General features: G+C 35.1%; 1 long non-coding RNA gene across 1 annotated transcript; it reads right to left on the bottom strand.

Annotated features, from left to right (window-relative positions):
* Positions 1-12,431: 12,431 nt before the first annotated feature.
* LOC139192753 (uncharacterized) lies at positions 12,432-13,994 on the bottom strand. Its single transcript, XR_011577106.1, has 4 exons — positions 13,763-13,994; positions 13,606-13,676; positions 13,288-13,371; positions 12,432-12,701 (listed from the first exon to the last, which is right to left on the bottom strand). It is a non-coding gene; the product is annotated as an uncharacterized lncRNA (long non-coding RNA).
* Positions 13,995-21,584: the final 7,590 nt, after the last annotated feature.

The raw sequence follows: 21,584 nt of genomic DNA, 5'->3' as shown, positions 1-21,584 counted from the left end.
AATCGATCAGAGAGAAGAGAACAATGGGATGTCTATGCAAAAGGTGAAAGATTGCAGGTAAGTTTTTGGCAGGTCACGTGCTTGGATTGTCTTAGCCTTTCTTGGCATTCGGCCCTGCCCCAATTTTTTTAAATTAAAACGACATAAAAGTAATCACATTATTCTGTTAAAGTCTGCAGGGCATGGCCCCCATCTCCCACTAAAATAAGCCACCTCAAAATTTTAAGTTACCATGCACGTTGAATTGAGAGAGTTTGTGGAATGTTTTCAACGTAATTGTCGAAATATATTTAGCAAATATTACATTAAATGTTTATTGTACATAAAAAGATTTTGTACAAAACATTCAGATGATCTTAGAAAAATATTCACATGTTTATTTCTTTAACTCATATGGTGCTGGAAACACTTTGGTCCAAATATACATTCGCTACTCGTAGTTGAAATATATAGTTAATAATAAGAAAAGACTTGAACTGCGGTCCAATATGAATAATAATATACTAGTAAAATTGGATGAAGAAAGTTGATGAGCACACATGATGGTTTGGTTTTATAGAGCGTCGAGCAGATGCAGGTGACGTGGGGTGGGGCGTGTTTGAATACGCCGGTTGCGGTGGTGGGTGATTGCTTGCGGAACCGTGAGGCAAGGTTTGTATCCTCTCTTTATTCTTCATCGGGTCTCGTGAAAGAATCTCCACAAACAGCCTTGCCCCGCCCACGTGGACAGTTTAAGACTTCTGCTCGTGTTATTGTGCGAGTCCTTGTTTTATTTTATTTTTTCTTTTTAACATCACCATTTTTTGTGTTGAACTTTTGCTGGACTAAAAATTCACCTTTGATTAATAAGCCATTTAGTGGATGAAAAGACATAAAGAAACGGAAGAGAGAACACAACTACTGTGTATGGTTGAATTGTGCAAATCTTGTGACCAACGAATACGAGCAAACAACCGTGAATAACGTGGGAATACAGGTATAGTACCAGTTAATGGTTTTTCGACGGTCAAATTAGTATAAAGTGTTAAAACTAAAATAGTGAGCTACAGAGCAAAGTATGCATTATGAAAACGTTACCATTGACTTCTCAGAATAAATCTTTTTAGGATATAGAATTAGTATTAAATTGGGAAAAATCATAGAGGATATCTAGCATAAGATATTGTTTTCTTTTAGAATTTGTGATTACTTGTGCTACACGCGAATCGCTAAATTGTTGGAATCCCCACGAATATTCCTCCCGGGTTGGGCTCTCGCATGTCTGGGGTCCGATCAGATCAACCAGCGACTAGTTTACGGAAGGAAACCAATCTAATCCCCGATTGGATCAGGTTTTTGTGCCTATTGGCATCAAGCATGGTCAATCTCATTGAGGCTTGCAGGCCTCGCCTACCATTTTGAAGCCCAACAAGATGTGGTGGCAGCATTGGTCCGTTTAGGCAGCTTAGTCCGATCAAAGGTGTGAAGTCAATGATCGGACTCTAAGGCATTGGTATTTCGATCTACCTTACTCTAGTCCAGAAAAATTTGTGGTCTCACAAAAATGATAGACATTGTGCATACGAGATGGTTAAGATTATTGTGTGCCTCTTTGAACTCAAATATGATTTGTTATATTCTAAACACGGTCACATGTAGCTTGTGTTCTATTCAAATTAAAACACGTGAAGTTATTTCTCTTAGCATGAAACTTTTTGTTTTCATACTTTTTTTTTTCTCTTACAAATTAAACATTAGTAGATAAAAATTTTAATTGTCAAAGAAAGAAAATAATCGGTAGAAATCGAAGTTTGTGCATAGACATGATTGTTTTTTTTTTTTTTAAAAGAACCAAATTTAATATTTGAAACTCATGAGCGATCAATGAAATGTTTTAGAAAATGACTTAAGATCTATCAGTCAAAATTCATAGGCGATATTTTTATATTGGTCCCATAAATATTTATAAAAATGTGTATTAGTTTCAACTTCAATCAAAGTTTATATTGGCCCCATAAATATTTATAAAAATGTGTGCAATAATTTCAACTTCAATCAAAATATAAATAGAAAAGACACATCCAAAAAAATTGTAAATGGAAGGGAACGTGTGTTGCTATTGTTACTTGGTAGAGGTACTCCCATTTTTTGAAAAAAAAAAACGGCCGGTAGATTTATAGGCATTTTATTATTTTTTTATCTTTTAAAATTTTGTTACTTGACTAAATATCACAAATATGCAACAACAATAACATGTAATTTCAAGGACATAACTGCAATACAAGGTTTGATTCAATTAACTATATAATTAACTATTTAAGTTGTATAATATTATATACCATGAGGGACTGAGCAGTCTTTTAAGAAAGATATAATAAGCAGATGATGCCGCGAGGTGGTGTTATCTATGTAGTTAATAAATTAAAACCCAGAACAGAACCCAAGAGCATTTTTGTCGCATTGGGAAAACTAAATATTCCTCTAATCTAATTTTATTATTTATTTAGTGTATCGATATTTTTACATTAAAAAGATAAGAAGTTTAGTTAAATCACACAATAAATAATCAAATATAGTGAATAATAATATTACCAAACCGTAATACTGAATGATCCTAATCTGATCTTATTATTATTAGTGAAAACATTATTAATGCAAACCACTAATCTAATTATCCCTGTTAATGCAAGAGGGACTCCATGCTCCGGACTCCGGAGTCCACACATCGAGCAAATGCAAGGGTATTTTGGTCGCCTTCGGGAAGATGAAATATCCTCACTCTACCCCCGCCCCAATACTAGCCCTAGGTCCTTAATCATCTTTTTAAAACTTTTAATTTTGTTTATTGGTCCCATATAGATATTTTTCTCCCTATAAAGACCACATTAGCCCTATGCCCAATCGCCCTCCATTGTTGGTAGCGGTGGAGAAGCTTTTTTGGGTTGGAGGCAATTCAACCCAATTGCAAGGGCAAAAAATGGACATGTGGGGATGCTCTCACTCTTTCTGATTTTCATGCCCACACCTACGAATCAGGATCCTCTCCTAAGCTAAGGGTGAGGATCCTCCTGATCAAGTAATCAGACCGTTGAAATTTTATTCAATGATTACAAATAGAGGACCCTCTAAAAGTTATAATAATTATAACCGTTGAATAAAATTTCAACGGCCTAATGTGTTTGGTTATGAGGATCTTCACCCTTAGCTCAAGAGAGGATCCTGATCCCGCACCTACACCTCGCTAATCCCACCCTATCTCTTTAGCTTCCAGGAGGATTCTCGTCAGATCCTCTTTGTATAGATCTTCTAATTACATCTGTTCATTGTATATCGTGCCGCCATAAATTATTATAAATTATTTTATTTAAAATTGAATATAAACAATACCTGATTAAAATTGACCGAACGATGTACGATGAATATATGTGATTGGAGGATCCAGCAAGGATCCTCTCTCCTTTAGCTCTAGTCTGATTTTCGGACAAAGGAACTTTCCTCCCAAGAAGCACTAATGTATTATCCAATTTTTAGCTAAAGTTCTTTGATTTAAGACAAATAATGTAACCACTAAAGTTTTAAGATGTGACTAGTTGTTCGCTTGTATTTTGTCGATCTACATGTTACTTATATCTCGTAATCATTTTATCTTTTTTACCATATGGGTTTAGGACTCTATGTATTCACCTCAAGTAAAAAAACTGTCACATAATTGAAATATAGGGTTGTTTTGAAGAAAATGAAACAAAAGAAGTCGGTATCTATCCTTATACGAACATAGGGATGTTTTGAAGAAATTGAAACAAAAGAAGTTGGTACCTTTTATTATACTTCAAAAGCTTGGTATTTTTATTATTTCAACAACAATAATTATTTGGTTTAATGACATACAATCTTCACTTTGATTAAGAAGTAATTAAGCTATTTCGTCGACCAAAATACACACAAAAGTACTAGAGCACAAGCCCTTTAATGACTATTAGATTTAATTTTTAAATCATCGTATTTTCTCTGTATTGATTTGTTTTAAGGAAAACTAATGAAAATTATTTGAAAATTTTGAGTTTTAACGATAATAACAAAATAAAAGGTAAATTGAATAATACCAAAATTAAATTTTTAGTGTAAAAATATGATTTTTCGTTAAAACAAACAGTACCGAAAATTTTTTGTTAAAATTTCTCTTGTTTTATCCAACAAAATTCCTAAGCTCATGTCTTCATAGAGAAATAAAAACATATAAACTATGTTAACGTATTCGTGTAATGTAAGTTACTTTCGTCAAACTCACATCAGAACTCTTGAGGATGGGGAATATAATAATACTATATGGATATGGTGAGTTCGTCCAACGGCAATTCGACCGACACCTTACCAATGCATGATTAGGTGGTTCCTTTTGCAACTTTTTCTGCTTTCAAAAGAGAAACAAAAACACAACTTTGAATTATGATGAAAGTGCCCCTTTCACCATCACACCAACAATAGCAGTTCATCTGGTCATTTTCTGCATCATCTTTTATTAAATTAGTCAAAGTTTTACTTTGTTGCAATTCCCAACCTAACACTCACTCACTCAACTCAATGATAATAAATATAAATAAAATAAATAATAATACCATCACATCCCAGATAAAAGAAATTAATTGTCTTTGGAGTACTTGATCTACCAAAAGTTTTCAAGAGGATATTTTCATTTATAAAAAATAGAGATGAGTTGTGAGGCTAATACTTTATCAGGTTTTAACGATTCGAATTATTTATTTTTAAAGTTGTACTTTATAGATCATTTTTACAAAATATTAGCTAAATCGGAATATTCGATGCATTTAATTGAATTCAAAGAGAGTAAGGAATACTATGTTCTAATAAACTATTGAAATTTTATCGTAACAATTAAATAAGTAAATAGTTTTTTATTGTATTAATTTTTTATAAAAATATTTTATGAATCAAAACTTATAAAATAAATAATTCGAATCATTGAAATTCGATGTAAAATAATTCTCACAGCTCATTCTTATATTTTCAAAAAAAAAAAAGGGCAATTAAATAAAAAAGGAAGAAAACGATTCGTCTTATGGGCCTGTGGATCACATGTTGGGCTACCGGGGCCCGCTTTGAAGTGATGTGAGCTGCGGTGGTGGACCAATGGCCGAGACTTAATAAAACCGCCGCACATTCTTCATTCTTTGTTTATTTATTTATTTATTGATATTTTTTCACAACTAATCTGTGGATGGTGTGACGCAGCACTGATCTAAAATTAACGACGATGGTTGCTCAATCCTACCACCATGACAACAACTTTCATGAAATTTGTACACCGTTACTATTATAGTTTTAAGCTAGACATTTGTATAATTATCACAATATGTTGCTGTTGATCTTAAAAACTACCAAGCTTACGTGGTACGTAGGCCGAGTAACTAATGAGCTAACTACATCATTCGGTTGATGCGGGGCGTGCCAACTCGTCGGTCGAGCTCGGCCGACGAGTAAAATGTGTTGATGTTGCATTGAGCGCGTGGTTGACTTCTTGATCTTGCGATTGTGGCCGAGGAAGAAACATGTCTCGTCCTTTGGGTTCTAAAGCCTGAAGACAAGGCTGCTAATTTTTCGAAGTTCACAAATCGTCGGCGCCGGATTCGGTCACAGTGATTATATTTATAAGGGTATAAGCACGCCGAATCAACACCAAATTATAGGGGCACAGATACTCAAAACAGATATATGTCTTGATGGTAAATGTGGTTCGGCCGTTAGAATGCCGAACTCTAAAACTTACTTGTGAGTATCCAATCATAAAATAACTCGGTGTTCAATGTGCTGAGCTCTAGTAAACCGTAACACCTCACATTGCCGAAAAGGCTAATGAGATGACCTCTGCCAATAAAGACATGAAAATCTTTCTCAAACGAGACTTGGATAGATAACCAGTCGGCCTCGACGCAATTCAGTTTATCCAAACAGAAGGTGTTTCGCGGTCGACTGGTTCTACGGCGATAGTGCTGTTTATCCAAATTGAAGGTATCACCAGTTGCCTTCACAGTGCTATTTATTCAAACTAAAGATGTGTCGTCTGAAAAGGAAAACAAAAATCTCAAGGTTATTGAAAGGTTTCGCGAAAGCGAAGGTTTGCCCAGGGCAATTTGTGTGTTGAATTGAAGAAGGGTCTGAACGATGTCCTCCTCCCTCTATTTATAGTAGTCAACCTGCTTCCGATCGAATCACAACCATTCTCGGATTAGAACTTCTTTCCTCGATCCAACCTTATCTCGGCCAGTCCTACTTCTATTAAGACTTTGAACTCAACCCGTTATCAGGCCGCATTCAATCCCAAACTCCAACATCCTTATCCTATTGAAACTCCTTCTCGTAATAGGACTCACCCATATGTCATGAATTCCCAATGGGACACGGCCAGCTTTGACTATACGGCCCATGAGCTGGATGACCCTCATCACAGCCTCTGGGCTGAGGATAATTCTAAACTCGGCCCAAACCAGTATTTTGGGCCTAAACACTTGCATGATAAAAATTAATTTTTTTATTAAATCGATAGAATGAATTTTTTATATAATTACTACCTGGACAATTATACATTCAATTCGTAGTCACTTCAGGAGCAATTGTTCATGGACATTATGGAGAAGTCATTTCTAGAGGAGATATATTTGCTACGTTTATATATGTAAAAAGTAATTAACGCAAAAAATGTTGACATATTTTATTATGAGAATAAATCCTACTACCTCTGATCGTGGGGTTCTTGCACTTGAGAGATCTTTTTGAACGAGAAAAACAATTCATTCTACTAAAAAGGAATAACTAGATGAATACTTGGCTATATTTATACCTCTCGTCTGCCTGATGGCCCATGAATTTTTTAGATTGGGCTGGCAGGTAGGGGGTGGGGATCGTTCTGATATTTAATGCAGTACATTGGAGCCCATAATGTCACAGTAGCATGTATTCAAACTATATGTCACAGTAGCATGTATTCAAACTATACGAGTCATTCTTGTTATAAGAATTATTACACATGACGTTATATTATTAGTGCATAATGTTGTGACAATATTTTACATTCGTAAAAGTTATACTACACAACCATTTACCTGATTCATCAAGAAGAAGATAGTACCCATCGATCACTACATGCTTGTGACTATGAGTGAGCACTGGGCAGGCTGGGCAGTTATCACGAAATACTCTCTCTTTTTTATTAGAGGCCCAACTCCTGAAATGGCTTCATAAATTTTAATTTTACAAATAAACTGAAGCCCAAATTAGGAAGCTTTCGGTATTTGAAAGTGGTTATTTAGTCACACCGTAAAATTCTCTTGTAACTAAATGTATATTAGTCACATCTCGTTACTAAATGTTATTTAGTTTCAATGATGTGGTTGTAACTATAACTTAAATAATGTTATTTAGTTTCAATAATGTGGTCGGGGCTATATGTTGTAACTATTTAAGACGTAGTCACAGTAATTTGTTTCTTATGACTAATGTCTGTTACTGACATTTAATTAGTCACGATAAGCAACATTTGTTACTAATCAGTAATTTAGTTACGTATCAGTGTAACTAAATCTAAAAAGAATACTAATTTAATCACAAGTAGTAATTTATTAAAAAAAAAAAAGGTAAAAATTCCGCCTCTCGATCAATTCAGATTAATGTTAAAGAAAAAATTTGAAAATAAAGTCCAGAACTCATCGAGGAGGAAGGTAATGCAGAAAAGGAAATTTGGGCCAATTGAGTACAATGCAGCTGTTGAGTTGGAGAAGAAGGACTAAGAAAACAATTGGGCTCTTGTTCACTTGTCCACTATCACCTATTCTGTTTTTATTTCCACTCCCCCAATTCTAATATATATATATATATATATATATATATATCTATCTATCTATCTAAACTACATATTAATAAACTCCTCTTTGTCTTCTATTACAACAAAAAACTTAAGGGTGCTAACATAATTTCACAAAATATTTCACACACACTTTTTGTGTGGCCACTGGTGAAACATTCAAAATACCTTGCCCCTCATGAATTTTAAAATTACAATTATTAGAAGGAGTTAAACTAATTTAACAAATATTAATTTTGAATGAATGAAAATTTAAAACATTTTGAATAAATTTGAAATTTTAAACTTAGAAAAAAAAAATAACAAAACCCCCACGTTGGTGGATGGTTTTATGTTTAACTTTAAATTTATTTTCAATTTATTTAAATAAAACATATATAAATAAAAAATGAATTTCTTAATTTATTTTGTAAAAAACCATAAAAAAATAAATTAATTTAACATACAAAAAATCTATTATCACATTTGTAAGCGTGTGACAAGAGACTAGTAAATTATAAATCCTTACTGCGCAAGATAACAATCATTTATATAGCAACAACTACAATACATCAGTTCCTATATGTACGATCCAGCTTAGCATGGTGGATTTTTATTGATTTCAACTTAGCTTGATGGATTTTTTAGATGGTCTTCTCTTCTCTTGTAAAAACAACTTTCAGTAGATTTGATTAGCTTGATACTATTTCTCTGTCTTTCATTTATGATATTCCTATGTATATTACTCATGAAAAACAGGTGTGACTGATAAATTTGCTTTTTAGTCATAATTTTCTTCTGACTAATAGAGCTTTGTTATAGAGGGTGGTTGTTAATAAATTTGAGTGAGGTTCCTCGCCGGATCCTCAAATTACATCCGTTTATCGTACATCGATCGTGTGGTCAGAAATCATTGTAAATTTTTTTATTTAAAATTGAATATAAACAGTACTTAACGAAAACTGACCGCACGATACACGATGAACGGATATGATTGGAGGATCCGGCGAGGATCCTTTCTCAATAAATTTTGTCATGAAGATTTTTTGTGACTAAGTATTAATTGGACATTTTTTTTTATAAGGGCAATGTTAATAAAAAATTTAGTCATGAACAGTGGTTGTAGCTAAAAGGATGTTGTGACTAAAAGTTAGGAATTGGTTTAAGTTTCTAGTAACAAGGTGTGTTGTGACCAATACGTTTTTAGCCAGTCAATATGGTGTTTTTGTGACTAAATCAATAGTTATGGGGTTTTTAGTCACAACCTAGTAACGTAGTTTTTTCTTGACTAATTGTTTTAATCACATCATTTTGTACTTTTAGCCCGACATTTGTTGTGATTGAAAGCCTATTTTTCTTTGCAGTGTTTATGGGCTAAGATTATTCATAAGGGCGCGTTTGTTTGCCCTCCTTAACTTTCATTGGACTTCACTAGACTAAACGGTAGTGTAATCCTGTGTTTGTTACACACGAGGACTAACTTTAATGAGACTAGCTCTGACTAAACCGGACTACAAGCTTTGCTAGAGGGTCTTAGTGAGACCCCTCAAAATCGGGCGGACTGCTAAGCCCAACTTTGCAATGCTTTCGCTTCACCCCTCCAATTTGCTCATTCCTCGCCTCCTACAACCCTTTCAAACCCAGATCCCGCAAAACTCGAAACAAAAAATTAAAACTTTTTAAAATTTTCCCTTTTCAAAACCAAATCCAACTCCCAAAATTTGAACCCAGAAAACCAAAAAACCCATAAACCCAAACCAAATTCAACCCCTATCTCCCACCTTCAAGCCAATAACACATGCATCCCGCCACCAACTCAAAATTCAACCCCTGTCTCACACACAGGGGCAAAGGAAAAAACAAAGGGAACAACAAAGCAAGGAGCAACCTAGCACAGAGAACAGAAGTCAAAGCAAGGAAAAACAAATGGTTTGGTTTATGGCTGGTTTGGATAAAGATACATCCCAATATCGCTCTCAACCATCACCTTCATTTGTTGGAACATCGTCGGCAAACTCCACGATGCCAGCCAAAACCCAGAGGACAAATAATACCAATCTGCCAAAACCCAATGAAATTCAAAAGCTTGTGAAAAATCCAAAAAAATAAAAAAAACCCATATGGCAAATCATAAGCTTTTTTGAGAATGAATGAAAAAGAATGGAATTTGATGATGAGGGAGAAAGTGGTGAAAAAGAATGGAGTTTGGTGATGAGGGAGAAAGTAGAAAGAGAGAGAAAGAGAGGCAGTTGGACGGGAAGGAGAAAAAAATGGAGAGCATTCTAGAGAGAAATGATGTTCTAGAAAGGTAAAAGAAAAAAGAAAAAGAAAAAAAATGTAAAAGATAGAATTAAATAGTATTATTTTAGTTATTAATCCGATACTATACCAAACGCTTCACTAAGTTAATCCAGTTTAGTCTGGTTTAAGCCAGTCCAATTTAGTCCCTAAAGTTAATCCGATCCGAGTTAGTCTGGTGCAACAAACGCACTCTAAAAGTTTTAGAGTGCTAATACCTAAATATAAACGTTAGACATGTATCGTCATTAATCAAACTATTCCACTTTAGTGATGTCATTAATAATATGAATATATATAAGAAGGCTTATGATAACACTTTTTTATCATACAGTGACTTCTTCTGGGCTTGGTAGAAAAAGAAATTAGGAGTGATTTTTACCCAATTTGTTTTATGACGCTTCTATTTATTTTAAGTCATAGAATTGAATAAATTAAACGGAAATGACGAACATGATTACTGGCTGATTTGAGAAGTATTTTTTAATGACTAAAAATATTTTTAGAGAAAATGTTTTTGGAACCAATCTTTATTAAAAATGCAAGTTACTCCTGAAAAAAAAAATATTTGAAGTACTTCCTGCAACCTAAAAATATTTTCTCACAAAGTTTCAATCATTTAAAATCAATTTCCAAATGTACCCTAAATAAACCAGTGTGAGAAGCTAATAAAAATGTATATTTATAATTTTTTTAACAAACAATACTATCTACACTAAGAGGATGTAAGAGTGGTTAAGCCTCACAATGACTAGTAATAATATGGCTCACATTCGCATTTGACGAGAATCGAACCAAAGACCTTCACCTACAAGTGAAGAGGAATACCACTAGATTGTAGTACTAAGTGAATGTATTTATTATTTTAGAAAAACTCAGTGAAGCAAGCAATGGGATTGGGACCTATCAGAGAGGAAAAAGACCCTGCATGAACGATGGGCCAAGGAGGAATATATAGATTTGTAAAATTAAAAAAATGGAAAATAATTAACCACATGAGAAAGGAATATTTTAGTACACTAGAAACTTCTTAAGGCTCGCTTACTAATCCATAATCAAAATGGGAGGAATTAAATTGATGAGAAGTTGGAATTGGGTTCCTATTGTAGCTGTTTACCAAAGTTCTCTCTTTTTAAAAAAGAAAAAGAAAAAAAGGGGACAACTGGTGGCAAGTTACAGTTATCCACCTATTTCAGGGGCTGGAAAGATTCACAGAGGCATTTCAGCCTTCCCCTGACCACAAGTATGGTTTCCACAACAGCAACGGGTTTACCAAAGTTTTCTGGATTAGAGTAAAAATAACATTGATTTCGTATAAGTTGTTTACTAATTTACCAGAATTAGAATATAATCCAATACGATTACTAAAATGCCCTTATCCAGACTATATAATAAAAAAAATATTATTATTTATATACTAATTAATAAAAAATTATACTATTATTATTTTTAGTATATTCTAATTAGCATTTTATTAAAAGATAGAAAATAAATAAATAAAAATAAAAGAAACCCTAACCAAGCTTATCTTTTTCTCTTTCGTTAAAAAAAAAAAAATTTCTCATCTTTCTGTTCATAGAAACCCACTCCTCATCGACGCCATCGTAACGCTCTCTCAATCCATTGCATTATGATTTCAAGATTATATGTTTCAAGTTCACAGTGTCTAATGGCAAGTGGATTTGGGTTGGGTTGTTGGCCTGGGGTGGTTGGGATAATGAGTGAAAGAATGGCACTGGACAAGGGCGCTGGGCAGCAAAGGATGGATCTGCTCTGGTAATGCGAAGGGTGGTGTTATAATTTTAAAAATAAAGTGAGGGTATAATTGGTTGAAGATTTGCATTCCGAATTCTCTATAGCACTTGGAATTGGATTACCATATATATATAAGGGATTCAATTCCTCCTATATAAGAAATTGGATTCCAAAATTTGTGTGGATCCTATTGTTTTTTTTTAAAGGAAAACTAATGAAAATGGTTTGAAAACTTTAAGTTTTAATGATAAGGACAAAATAAAGGGTAAAGTGAATAGTACCAGGATTGACTTTTTAGTATAAAAATGTGGTTTTTCGTTAAAGTGAACAGTGCCGGATGCTTTGCATTAAAGTTCCTTTTTTTTATTCTTCAACAATTAGTAAACACCAGAGTGCTTTTGTCACGACCCAAAAGGTAACGCGACAGCTCCGTGAATCTTAAAAATACATGAGAGTTGTATGCTTCAAACTTAGAACATGACAATTCTCATGTATCTTTAAAATACGCAAGGCCTCTAAAATTTATATCAAATAAATATCAGAGTTTAAGTGAAAACCAAAACATTCAAACCATTTCTTAAGCAACCTTTTTACAACAGAAGTTCCAAAAGTTCAGTTTACAAGCCAAATGAGTGATAGGTTTAGACATATATATATATACAGAAGCAAAGAGGATAAACACAGACATGTTTCACTGAAACCAGAAAATCAATATTTATATTTCAAAAGTTGCTTTTCTGGTTGGAAGCTTTTAGGTTGACAAGCTACAACCACACACCTTAGTCCAACTCTTCCATTATTTCTTGCACAACACCTGAAAATGTAGGGGTGAGCATCATATACAATCATTTGCCCCCCTTTGGGAGGCACCCTAGCTAGGTTTGAAAATATATACCTTTGTACAACATATTAAGGAAATAATTTGCACAACAAAATGCTTTGGCATGAGTTAAAATTTATTTTATGCTTATAATTAACCATAATGGGATCCCTGCATTCTATTTGTTATGACAACCGAACATGCGGCCAACTATCGTACCTAAAACAAATTCTCAAGTAACAACACAAGGTAGGGTAGCGAGAGTGTCCACTTACAACCTATACCACATAGATACAAGTACCCTTCCCTTACGGTTAATGGTACGAGTTCGTTTGTATAGGACCTTCTGGAGGTTTAGGGGATCGAAGCCCAGGGTAGTCACACAACCCTCTTCACTCTCAGGTTGTCATTACAATTTAGAATGACATAATTCACATGCTAGAAAAAAAAAAATCAAACTCATTTCCCCAACATGCAGCTCTAACACAACAACAAAATTCAATGCATAGCTTGCCCGTAGCCATATTTACATACATAAGACATACCGAAAATCACTAACCAGGGTGTGAGTCCCCCCTACCTGATATTCCAAGAAGGTACTAACTCGTTCCACAAGTTGTTCACTCTTATCTCTTGGTTTGCTTAAGCCAAGAAAGTGCCTATTCTGAAAAAGAACATATCAATATACAGTTCACATGCACCAACATAAACCAACACTTCTCAATTTCATCCGCACAGTGCATGTATAACCCCAAAATAACCAATCCAATCTTTATTCACATAAACCCCAGTTTAATTCATCTTCTCCATGAAATCCATTTATAAGCCATATATCCAATGCCAATAAACAGCCAAAGCACTCTTAAATTCCAAAACTCCAGAACTAGTAAAATTTTACCTCAATCTTCTCTAATTATGTTGTTCAACCAGCCTTGAGACTTCTAGGACCCTCAATTCAACCATATCGCACTTCAACATAAATTTTTGAAGTTATTACCTTGAAATCCCCAACTAAAATATAATTTCGAATCTGCAAATAAGCATTGAATTCTTACCTTCGTTCGTAGAGGTAGATTTCTTGATTGCAGAGGCGAAAACGAATTCCCATTCGGATGTCTAAAGATTACCCGATGCATTTTTCTTCTTCCTTCGACACCTAGAGAAAACCCATAGCTATTTCTATTCCTTTCTGCCCTTTTTGGGAACAATGCACCGAACCAAAAGATGAAGGAATCATCTTACAAACACATGCTCTCCATTCCTTTTACACACACGTGTTCTCCAATTTTTTTTTTTTTTTTACACACACCCACTTTAACCCAAACAAACCTTTTCAAGCTTCAGAAAACTAATATATATTGCTGGGGTTTTACAACTTTGCTTTTTGTGGACCAATTTGATGATGTACTATCACCGTCTAGGTTTTTCTAACATTCGTGATTTCGATGTCTACAGTGGTGTTTAAACAATTTTTTGATTTTTACCTTTTGTTTTTATTTTGATAAGAAAAAGAAACTCATAGAGGATAAAACCACATGTAAAATCAGTTTTTTTTTTGGGTAAAGTGCAAAAAACTACCTCAATTATTGGTGTCACGACACTTTCATACCTTATCTTTTAAAATTGACAATGTCATACCTCATCTTTAGAATTTGGTCCAATGTTATACCTTCCGTTACTTAGTCGTTTATTTTTCAGTTAAATGCTGACGTGGCTTGATCCAAATCCCACTTTCTATTAAAAAATTAAAAAATATTATTAAAAACTAAAAAAATCATTTAATAATTTCTAAATATTAAAATAATAAAAAAAAAAGTTAAAAAAAAAAAAACTTATGTTCGTTCCCTCCCCCCCTCTCTCTCTTCTCCCCATCTTCATCTTCTTCTCCCTTCCAGTTTCCTTCCTGCAACCCAAAAAAAATGAGGAAGAAGAAGAAGAAGAAAAAAAAACAAAAAAAAAAGAATACCGAAACCGAATCTACAACGAAGAAAGAAGAAGAAGAAGATCCCCCATCTTCATCTTCTTCTCCTCTCCAGTCCCCTTCCTGCAACCCAGAAAAAAAAGGAGGAAGAAGAAGATGAAGAAGAAAAAAAAAAAAAAACCGAAACCGAATCTGCAACGAAGAAAGAAGAAGAAGAAAAAGATATTCTTCTCCTTTCCAGCCCCCTTCCTGCAACCCAGAAAAAAAGGAAGAAGAAGAAAAAGAAAAAAAAAAAACGAAACCGAATCTGCAACGAAGAAAGAAGAAGAAGAAGAAGAAGAGAAAAAAAAAAAAAACGAAACCAATCTGCAACGAAGAATTCTTCTTCTTTCCAGTCCCATTCCTGCAACCCAGAAAAAAAGGAGGAAGAAGAAGAAAAAAGAAAAAAAAAAAGAAACCGAATCTGCAATGAAAGAAGAAGAAGAAAGAGGAGGACAGGGGAGGAGGGGGGAGGAGGAGGAGAGAAGAAAAAAAAAGAAGCCCAAATCTGCAAAAGAAGGAGGAAGAAGAAGAAGAAGATGGGAGAGAAGAGAGATAAACAAGGGGGGAAACAGAAGGAGGAAGAAGAAGAAGATGGGAGAGAAGAGAGAAACCATGGGGAAAGGGAACGAAAAGAATTTTTTATTTTTTATTTTTTAACTTTTTTTTATTTTATTTTAATATTTAAAATTTATTAAATGATTTTTTTTTAGTTTTTAATAATATTTTTTAATTTTTTAATAGAAAGTGGGATCTGGATCAAGCCACATCAACATTTAACTGAAAAATAAACGGCCAAGTAACGGAGGGTATAACATTGGACCGAATTCTAAAGATGATATGACATTATCAATTTTAAAAGATAAGGTATGAAAGTGTCGTGACATCAATAGTTGAGGTAGTTTTTTATATTTTCCCTTTTTTTTTTTTTTTGTCGGAACATGTAAAATCAATTTTAGTACAATTGAAATGTACGGTCACACACAAAGGTAGAGTGCAACCCAATCAAGAGTATTTAAGCTACTGATCTCTACACTAGTAATCTATCTGCAAAAAAATTTGTCTCTTTAAAAATTTGATTCCAAGAAATGTTTTGAAAAAAGGCCATTAGACTTCTAACATCCGCGATAATACTTCTGATTCTCCAAAAAACTCAAGACCTCCCTTCAATTGCATCAATTATAAGCTTTGAGTCTTCTTTTTCGCATGTTTGTACCATAATTAGGGCATCCGTATTTAGACCTCGTATAAATACTCGGGGGACTCAAATGTAATTATGTAATAAATGAAGGGGCAAATATGTAATAAGTGATGAGCCCTTATTTTATAAAATGACCCATCACCCTCCTCATTGGGGTAGGCCAATTCTTAGGCCACACCCTCACCCTCTCAGAGCTCTCATCCTCACAGAAAAGCTCTCTCTCCCTCATAATCCTCTCAGAGAAATACAATATCAATGTGGACGTAGCCCGAACAGTGGGGTGAACCACGATACATCTTGTGTCATTTACTTTCTTGCAGATTCACGGTCGGATTTACATTGTTCCAAGACCCCTCCGGTTTTGTGCATCAACATTTGGCGCCGTCTTTAGGAATCGACACGAAAAGTTATGTCAGTTCTCTTTCATTTTTTCACCTCCACCGTGAATCTACAAAATCTGCAAAAATCCAACAACCCAAAGCTTTCCTAGAAAAACCCAAGGAACCAGTCCACGCTCACCGTCTTCCTTCCTCGTTTCACTTTCTCAAGGCAGGCAAAATGGGCAGCAACAACTAACAAATTAAACCAAAAGGACTGACATTCCAACGCAGTAGTGGATAAAAAAAAAGCATCTGCAACGATGGCCGGGACGATTAGTGCAGAAGAAGTTATCGTGAACCTCTCATTACCCGACCGCGACACCCTCATTCTTTCCAGCTATCAAACCATCTAGGCTGACGTCTCGCCCCTCCTCGACGCCTCCTGTAAAGATCTTCAAGATGGTATGCTCATTAACGGAGATAATTTCAATCTTTTTGCTGCCATGTCTGCTTTAGAGATAATGGACTCGAAGATCGAAAGCATTTCGTCGGAGGATCTTCAGCCATCGGTCAAGATCTGCGTCGACGGCTCGCCGTCGCTTGCCGTGAAACAATCTACTGTAGCCAAGCTTAGACTTTTAACGCCTTAACGACCACCATGTCCTGCTTGAAGGAACTCTCTTGAAACCCAACATGGTTACCCCAAGATCTAATGCTAAGAAGGCTTCACCAGAAGTGATTGCTGAGTACATAGTTCGTGCCTTGTTGCGCACTACCCATGCAGCTGTCTCTGCTGTTGTGTTCTTGTCTGGTGGACAGAGTAAGGAGGAGGCTACCCTCAACCTCAACGCCATGAACCAACTCAAGGGAAATAAGTCGTGGTCTCTATCATTCTCATTCGGACGTGCTCTTCAGTAGAGCACACTGACAACCACCTCACCAGAAGTGTTACTCAAAGTCCCATACCTGTCTCTAGCGACGGGATCTGGTTCGAGTTGTATCTGAGGAAGGTAAAGAAGAAAGAGTTGGAGAAATCTGGTGACTTCCAAGATTTTTACACTGCATGAGTGCATAAAACAACACAAGTTTCGACCTCTGTGTATAAATAGCAAAGCAGCGCAAATTTGAAGATGCATAAGATGATCACCGTGATCAGATTAAGTAGACCACAACCGCCAGGTTTGATATTCATGCCGACGCTGCCGTCAAACTTTAGCCGGAAAGCTACTGGAGTCCGATTCAAGCAAGGTGCAAGTGTTCACATTTCTAGTGAGAACAGTAACATGGATAAGCAGCAGGATGAACCTACTCTGAAAACTAGCAGCGCACAGACAGACAGAGACAAAGACGCTGTGGAAAGCAAAAGGAAAAAAGAAAATGAAAAAGAAAAAGGATGAGTGATGAGCACGACCAGGTTGTCCAAGAAAAGCAAGTGGTTTGCAAGCAAAAGATACCTTACAAAGCAACATGGGTGGGCAGAGAATGAACGGGGAGAAAAGGAAAAGCAGAAAGGAAAAGAAAAAGTAAAAGCAAAAGCTTCTGCGGCCATCTGCCATACCACTACCTAACCTTCAATTGTTCAGATACTATCCCATTATCCAACCATCTGCCATACCCACCTTCTGTAGCAGTAGTTTTGAATGATGTAATTTATTTTTCTTATCTTTCGAAGACATCTGTATAAACCCCATCAGAGGGTAAAAAAAACAAAAAACAAAAAACATCAAGCCCAAAATAAATGGGCTGGAATGTTGTGTTGAGGGCGAAGGCCCATAAGCCCAAAATAGCACCAACCAGGTGACCAAAAGTACGCCCAGTACTACAAAAAATTATTCGGCACCCCGCCACTATTATCGCCAACCAGGTGATCAAAAGTACGCCCAGTACTCTAAAAATTATTCGGCAGCCTGCCGTTATTATCACCAATCAGGTGATCAAAAGTACGTCTAGTACTCAAAAATTATACATGAGTATTACTCATGTCAATCATACATAAACATTCATGAACATCATTCATATCAACATTCATGAACATCATTCATGTCAACATTCATGAGCATCACTCATGTCAACATCCATGAGCATCACTCATGTCAATCAACATAAACATTCATGACCATCACTCATGTCAATCAGCTCCAAAAGCTTCATTTACAGAGCTCTAGCTTCAAAAGTTTCATCTACAGAGCTTTAGCTTCAAAAGCTTCATCTACAGAGCTCTAGCTTCAAAAGCTTCATTTACAGAGTTCCAGCTTCGAGAGTTCCAATTTCAAAAGCTTCATTTACAGAGCTTTAGCTTCAAAAGCTTCACTTGCAAAAGCTTCACCTACAAAGTTTCACCTACAAAGCTTCAGCATAAGGTATACAAATACCGCCTCCAAACAACTGCCACTTCGGCCCATACATGGATTCAAATTGAAGTCTCCAGCCAATAGACTCTATTGACCGAAGACTTGGGGGAATACATTATGTACCATATATTGGGCCTCAACTGGGCCTCATAAAAAATACTTGGGGGGACTTAGCCCATTATTTATGTACTGAGGAGCGAACCCTTATTTTATAAAAGGGACTCCCTCACCTTCATTAGAGAGCATCGCCGCCAGCTGAACAACCGCCTCGCCATGAGCATCACTCTTAACCCATCACTTATGTATTGAGGAGCGAGCCCTTCTTCTATAAAAAGGACTCCTTCACCATCATTAGAGAGCGTCGCCGCCTCTTGAGCAACCGATTCACCGCGAGCATCACTCCTAGCCCATCATTTATGTATTGAGGAGCGAGCCCTTATTCTATAAAAAGGACTCCCTTACCCTCAATACCACAAAGCCGAGCCAACCAAGGCAACATAAGCCACAAGCTGAGCAACCTCGCAATATGTGCTACTTCTAGTTGAGCATCATTTCAGATTGAGCACCACCTCATATTGAGCATCAGTTCAAGATAACATCTAGTTACTTCGGCCCACACATGGACTGAATTGCAAGTCTCCAGCTAAAAGACTTTATTGATTGAAGACTTGGGGGACTACTGTTTGTATCATACTTAGGGTCTTCGTATTTAGACCTTGTATAAATACTCGATAGACTTAAATGTAATTATGTAATAAATGAAGGGGCAAATATGTAATAAGTGAGGAGCCCTTAGTCTATAAAAGGACTCCTCACCCTCCTCATTAGGGGAGGCCAATTCTTAGGCCTGAGATCCCCAAGCTCCCTCGCATTCAGAGAGCCTCATTCTTACATTACAGAGGCTCTCTCTCTCATAATCTCCTCAGAGAAATGCAATAATCAATGTGGACGTAACCCAAACGTTGGGGTGAATCACGATACATCTTGTATCATTTACTTTCTTGTAGATTTACGGTCGGATTTACGTTGTTCCAAGACCCTTCCGGTTTTGTGCATCAACAACGCATGTTATGAAAAGTATATAAAACAACTTCCTTTGTTTTTTGGGATACTTTGGATGTGGTATTTAGTTATGAATATTCTTTGATTAAACCTTGTTGGTTTTTAATTTTTGATCGAGATCTCTGAAATTAATGTGATAATTTATTTGTATGTACGTTACTATATTTTTTAAATTAAAAATTAGAAATTTTAGTTGTTTATATAAATGAGATTTTAAATAATAAAAAAACCATAATTTGTGGGATTTAAAATATTAAAATATAAATATACTATTGTGTGTGTATATATATATAAACATGGGTACATTCATCAAAATTAACCAAAAAAATTATTGTATCAAAACATGGGTACATTCTTCAAAATCACAAAAAAAAAAAAAAAAAAATTAGGCTTAATAAAATTAGTAAATTTCTTCGATTAAACTTGATATGGATACAATTTAAAATCAAAGAAAAAAGAATGTACCCATATAAGTTTAAAAATGGATTAGAAAAAAATTGAATAGATTTTATATAAAAAAAATGGTACATTTTACATATAACAAATTGGTATATTTAAGAATGAGTACATTTTAAGATCAAAAAGTTTTACATGAATGAGTACATATAATTAGCATGGGTACATTTAGCAAAATAAAAAGTACAAATAAAAAATATATATGGGTACAACTACAAATAAACTTTAAAAAATATGGGCACAAAAAGAAATTAATATATGGGTACAAATTAATACTGAAAAGAAAATTGGTACAAATTAAAAATGGGTACAAATTATAACTAAAAATATATGATAAAAAATTTAATCATAAATATAAATATACTAATTGCAACATTTTTAACATTAAATGAATATATTTAGAAATAAAAAAATATTTTATTATTGAAATAATTAATGATGTTATTAATACCCAAGGACCTTGATCAAAAATTGAAAAGGAATATGATTTTAATCAAGAGAACTTTAACGAAAAGCACCCGGTACTGTTCACTTTAACGAAAAACCACATTTTTACACTAAAAAGTCAATCCTGTTACTATTCACTTTACCCTTTATTTTGTTCTTATCATTAAAATTCAAAGTTTTCAAGCCATTTTTATTAGTTTTCATTTTAATTAATTCAATAGAGTAGAAAAGAAAGGATGAGAACCTAATTTCTCCTAGAAAAAATGTTATAATCTGGTACGTCGACTGCATGTTGCGCTACTCAGACGAGTTTTTCTTTTCCAGACCGGACCACATCCCTTTAAAGTACTTGAGGAACAAGGAGAAGGTAACGGCCAACGAAGAAAGCCGCTTTTACGAGGTACTGGAGGCGAGTGTGAATGAGTTGGCCTTTCAGGCTTCCAATAAAAGCAATATGTTTGCGACCAAAAAAAGGGACGTTTCGGGGTCCATTTCGCTGCAAGTGCTTGGGCAGTGCACGCAGGACTTGTCCTCTGGAGATTGCTATTGGTGTCTTCAGGGAGCCATAGCAGAAGTTGTTCCCAGAATACAAGAAGGCGGACGACTTCTACGTCCCAGTTGCCGTCTTACGATTGAAGTTTCCCGCTACTTATACCTCCCCAACCCCTCCTCCTCACCGCCGCTTCCTCCTCCGCCAGGCTCCAACAGGGCAAGGCCTAAAGGTGCCTTAAACTTATTAATTCGCTTCTGTGTCTATCATCTCCATCTCCATCACCACTATTAGTCATCGTCATCATTCCTTAATAATTTGTTTGATTTTTCATTCCCTTGTTTCGTCAGTTACCTTGATTTCTTCCTTAGTTTGTATTCGTTGATTTTGCTAGTTTACATTTCTTTGTCATATTGTTTCGCATAAATATTGGGTTTTGCTCCTATAAATAAACAACAAATTTGCACCCGAATTACAACTAAATTCCACCAAACATTCTCAGAATTAAAAAAATAAGCATGTTAATCAATCTAATTTAATCATCAACAACACCATCTATCAATAAGATCACCCTTGCTTTTTGTACGAAT

The sequence above is a fragment of the Malus domestica genome, chromosome 16 (genome assembly GCF_042453785.1).
Source record: "Malus domestica chromosome 16, GDT2T_hap1".
In the NCBI taxonomy this organism is placed as follows: domain Eukaryota; kingdom Viridiplantae; phylum Streptophyta; class Magnoliopsida; order Rosales; family Rosaceae; genus Malus; species Malus domestica.
The sequence above is the reverse complement of the archived record's forward strand: the minus strand, read 5'-3'. Positions and strand labels throughout refer to the sequence as shown.